At 37.5% G+C, this 5,674-nt stretch overlaps 1 pseudogene; it reads right to left on the bottom strand.

Moving 5' to 3' along the window:
* Positions 1 to 201: 201 nt before the first annotated feature.
* LOC102475590 (histone-binding protein RBBP4 pseudogene) overlaps positions 202 to 5,674 on the bottom strand; it is an 18,713-nt pseudogene continuing 13,240 nt past the window's right edge.

Below are 5,674 nucleotides of genomic sequence, written 5' to 3'. Positions count from 1 at the left end.
TGTGGCATGGCCATCCCCCCTAGGGGGTGATTTCTTGCTTGCTGTCTGTCTCTCTCTGTCTGGCGAGCGCACGCACCCTATAGTGAAAAACCTCTCAAAAAAAAAAAAAAAAAAAGAAGAAGAAATATAATCTACATAACATTCCCCTTTCTGTGGTAACTTTAGACCTGAGTTTGTTATTAGAAAATTCCTGAAGGAAATTTAAACCTGAAATATTTCATCCTTTTGTAATTTTAAGGAATGCAACTTCAGTTTCAGATTTCTCAGATCCCACAAGGCAACAGTCTTGTTAGCTGATCATGTGGCAAGGATGAACTTTCTATAAGAATGGAAAGAGAGGCAGTTCACTTCAGCAGTGTGGGTATCAAGTGAGTGGCTTGGTTTGAAGGTACTGTTTGAAAGAGTATCCTGAATCCTAAGTTTCTGATCATCAGCAACTGATCCAAACAGAGATGCACAGAGCAGAAACCAGGAAACATCTTCCACCAGTGCTGTGTGCCCTGTAAAGATGGCCTTTGCATCCATTACCTTTCCTTCCTTTGGAACGGCAGGCATTGCTGTCCCGCAGGCCGATGGTATGGTCACTGGAAGCACTAATATTTGGGTTCCAATGAAGACTATACCCTTCCTTCTGGAGTACACAAAGATGCAAGCCTGGGCAACACTCTGCAGAGAGTCCGGTTTAGAAGGATGTTTTGTATAGTCAAAAACAAGAATGCCACTGATTGGAGTCTGTTGCAATAATGCAAAGGTTCTGGGACATATAAGGGCCCTGTTTACTTCTCCTTTGTAGTTGATCTTGATTTCTATCTCAATTTTTCCATTAACCAAGCCCAAACCTCCAAGTTCTCCTTTCTCACTGTCATAGTGGGATGCATCAAACTGATCATCATTAGGGAGCTGTTATCATGAGGGGGTTTTGTTCATTCGAGGTGTGCTTCCCCAGGACAAGTCAATTGATGCTGAACTATTTTCTCTCTGGTCTGGTTACATCTGGAAGCCATTATACAAGCTGGGCCACTACAGAACATGGGTCATCACCAAGTAGTAAAGAAAAGAGGTGTTTTTTTTTCCTATATTTTATACTCCCTGTTGATCACACACTCTTCCACTGCACTGTCAAAGGCTGCTTCCTTGTCAGCTACGGCAGGGAGATGAGCCAGAGAGATCTGGGTACAGTGTTGTAGGAGGGGTAGGCAGGCTACAAGCTGACTTTTTATGACTTTATTATGATTTTATAAAAAAAGTTAAATGGAAACTTGATTACAGGTTTTATAAACACTAAATTCCTTATAGAATAGCTTTCTGTGTGTTTGCAGTTTTGAGCAGAAACCTTAAGTAATACAATGATCATGTTAGAGAACCGCATTTATGATAGGGAGGATAAAGGGTGGAACTCATAAGGTGGAGGACTGTGGAAGAACTGTACTTGCATCAAGAGGGAAGGGTACTGTGGAAGAGCCATGATGCTACTCTACAGAGACTAAAGAACTTCCAAAGAAGGCAACTTAGGCAAGAAATGATGGAAGAAGCAAATTCATAGAATGGAATAGTGTAAGTTTTTAAAAATAATTATTTATTTAATTTTATTTATTCATTTTTAAAAATTTGAATAGAAAGAGAGAGACACAGAGAGACAGAGAGGGAAAGTGAGAAAGCAAGCCATCAAGTCCAGGACTCAAACTGTGTTTGGCCATGTGGGATTGTCCAGCTCCCCAATCACCACACCACCTTCTGACCCCAATTTTTTTTTTTCAATATTGTAATGTTTAGAATCTCCCAGATGGATCTTGATGGGGAGAGGGGAAGAAAGGTTTCCAGGTACTGCTATTGATAATTTTTTTTTTGAGAGGTTTTCACTATAGGGCGCATGTGCTCGCCAGACAGACAGAGAGAGACAGAGAGACAGAAAGAGAGAAATCACCCCCCAGGGGGGATGGTCACACCGCAATCCCTTCTCCTCCATTCTCCTCTCAGGATCTTGGGTATGCACGCACACGCACCTGGCGTGAGTTTTAAGCCACCGGGTCTGGGATGCAAACAGTGGTCAACTACATAGGAGTCCAGCAACATAGCCATTACACTAACTGGTGGTCCCCCTGATAATACTTCTTGTACAACACTTCAAAGTTTACGAAGTGGAACCATCTCAGCGTCTTTTAGTTAATGCTCTAAACAGTCTGTGAGCTGAATAGATAAAGAACAAGCGCAAAAAGATTTTCATTGCCAGAAAGCAGAATCTGTGTAAGAGTTCTCTGTGTTGTTTTTGTTTTTTTTCTGGTTCTCAGTACACTTGATTCAGTACAATGTGGCCAGTCCAGTCCACATAACTATCACTCCTACACAAGAGTGAAGACTTTTTAAGTTACTTGAACTGCGTGATAATATACTTAAGATATTGTGTAGAAATTATAAGTAATCAATACATCTGTAAAAAAGTCTTCGTATTCTCTCAAATACATAATAAAGGCATGGATACACTTAATCATCTTTCAGTGTAACAACTGTGACTTGCAACAACAGACCTAACAGCAACCTCATTTTTCATGTCTAATAACATCCTGAGACAATGAATGATTTGCTTTTACTTTTGTCTTCTAAAGACACCACACTTATTGCCCCCTCTTTAGAGTATTGTTATCACTCACTTGTTCCTACTATGGATGATCATATCCCTCAATTACATACTTATAGAGATTTACAGTTATTGAAATCTTACAGTATTATGCAATATTATTGTGTTAAATTTAAGTATAAAATGCTAAAAACGTACATAGCACAAAGGTAAGGTGTTTTATGAGATATAGCAGCATGAATGGAGTGTATTTCAAGATGAGCAACAAAATAAAATAAAAAAACAGAGGTGTGCAATCCATGGCATAGCAGGCTATCTAACATGGGCAAACAAAAATTATTCTAATAAAATGTAACCAGAAATAAATCCATGTATTGGACTTTTATTATGGAAAATATGATAGGAGAGACTTCTACACTTTGTATTTAGAATCACTTATTATAATAGTTTTTTTTTTTCTTTTCCTTTTTTTTTCTTGGAGAGGTTTATGCTATAGGGCGTGTACACTCGCCAGCCAGACAGAGGAAGCCAGAGAGGAAGGGAGAAATCACCCCCCAGGGGGCTGGCCATGCCACAATCCCTTTTCCTCCATTCTCCTCTCAGGATCTTGGGCACGTACGCACACGTGCCCGGCATGAGTTTAAGCCACAAGGTCCGGGACTCGAACCGCAGTCAACTACATGGGAGTCCAGCGACATAGCCATTAGGCCAACTGCTGGTCCCTGTAATAGTTTTTGTAACCATTTAAATGTACATTAAATAGGTACCAGGACATACATCAGGTGCTTCTCCAAAGTTATCACATTTACGCTTCCCAGAAACCTTATATAAAATTACAATTCATGCTTGTAGTATAGAAATATCTAAGCGAGTTTAAAAATTATCCTAAGAGCCTATGATTAATAAGGTATATCACAAGTCTTGAAATTGATCACTTCTGTGCATTAACATACAGTTCTATATGCTGCAACAATACTACTCCTAGGTTACCTATCCAAGAGAAGTAAAAACATATGTCCATATGAAAACTTATACACAAACATTGATATTCATATAAGACCAAAGATAGAAACCATACAAATGTCAATCACTAGAAGCAGATAAACAAATGTGGCATGTCTATATAATGGCATATTATTTAGGTGTAAAATGGAATGAAGTATTGATAAACATGGGTAAACGTTGAAAACATTATGTGAAGTGAAAGAAGCCATCACCAAAGTCCACATATTAAATGATTCCATTCATTTGAAAGTTTAATAGGAAATCGGTAGAAAAAGGACAAGAGTTGATTAGAGCCAATGAGAAAGAGGTAAGGACAAGATAGCTTTCCTCTTAAATAAGTTTCCTTTAAAAAAAGAGCCTTTATATGTTTCTACCTTGCTAAGTGTTGCCAATACGTTTCAATAGGTTTCCTTTTGTATAATTTGCCAGAGAAAAACAGAGGGAGAGAGGAAAAGCAAGAAAGTATCCACCATAGGAAAAGGAAATGGTCACCCTGCAATTTCTTCTCCATTTCTCCCTCCTTTCAGGATTTTGGGCTTGCAGGCATACCCGTTCTGCACTTTTTTAAAGTCAGAGGGCTGTAGGCTATGTGGATCCAACTGCCCTAATCATCATGCCACCAGCTGACCTCTATTTTTTTTTTTTAGCAATAATAATAGTATAAAGTTTGTGTTAAACAATGCCACATCATCACGAATAGAATTTCTTTTTAATTTTTATTTTTATTATCATCATAATCTTCTTTATATTACATTGGATTGCATATAACTTTACAGTATTACATTGCTTTTTTCAAAAGAGAATGCCATGCATGTCAGTCAATACAGAGACATTAATCTTCCCGCTTCATCATTCAATAACTTTTCTGTTTTTCCCAATCATTATTATTATTATTCTAATTATTTTTAAAACAGTCCATCACTATTTTTTTATTGTAACATTAATACATGACTGAACCGAAACCAAGATGAATTTCTCTCGTAAATTTTTCTACCATGTTTAAATTACACTTTTCTCTTGTAGTTCATCTTGATATATTATGTGTTCTTGTGTTTTAGTTTACTGTTGCTATTTAATAAATTTCCACACATTAAGCAGATGAAGATAACTACTTTTGATTATCTCACAATCATGTTGCTCAGAAGTCCAGGCAGGCATGGCTGGGTTCTCTGCTCAGAGTCCCACAGGCCCCAATCACAGTATCAGCCTCACTGCAGTCTTCTCTGCTAAACTCACTCAAGTTGTTGGCAGAATTCAGTTCCTTGGTTTTGTAGGATGGAGGTTCCATTTCTTTCTAGTTACTGGTTGGGAATTTCTCTTACTTCCTAAGGTCCACTGTTTGATCTTTGTACATGGCTCTTATTTTATCAAAGCCAGCAATACGATAGCATAACATCCTTTCTCTGCTTTGAATCGCCCTGATTTTCTGTCCCTAGCCAGAGAAAAAAAAAACTCTGCCCTTGAAGGATATGTGTGATCAGTTAGACACACCAGTATAATACTCCTTTTGGTCAGTTCAAAATCAGCTACTTGAATTACTCTTAAAATCCTTTTTTCTTCTTTTTTTTATTTAAATGCCAGAGGGTGTGTGTGCATTTTTCAGATAAAGTACTCCCCATACTGCGATCCCTTCTCCATTTCTACATCCCATTAGGACTTGAAGACCAACACACATGTACCCAGGATGGTTTTAAGCTGAGGTAAGATGATAAAGAGGTTACTATTTCTGTAAAATATTTTCATATGTTTAACCCAGTTATGTACATTATGATTTTCCTATAAGCAAATACTGATAGTTTTTCTTTCAAATTTTAAATAATGAATCATTATGTTAATTTACTGTATGATTACTATCATTGGCATAGAAAATTGAAATTGAATACAAAATACTAAAATCAGTCATAAGTTAAACGTAATTTTGTAAATGGTTCTTTATTCATCATACATGTACGCATTGCTTTTGATGTGTCCCGCAGTGTTCTAGGAGTTTAACTAGAACACCGGTGTCAGGAATATAACTCATCTAGGTCAGTGCTCCTCCCTCTTTTTATTTATTTATTTATTTTTGTTCATTGCCAGAGGGCAATACGCTCA

The sequence above is a fragment of the Tupaia chinensis genome, unplaced genomic scaffold (genome assembly GCF_000334495.1).
Source record: "Tupaia chinensis unplaced genomic scaffold, TupChi_1.0 Scaffold000126_2, whole genome shotgun sequence".
NCBI lineage: Eukaryota > Metazoa > Chordata > Mammalia > Scandentia > Tupaiidae > Tupaia > Tupaia belangeri.
This window is presented reverse-complemented; position numbering and strand designations above follow the sequence as displayed.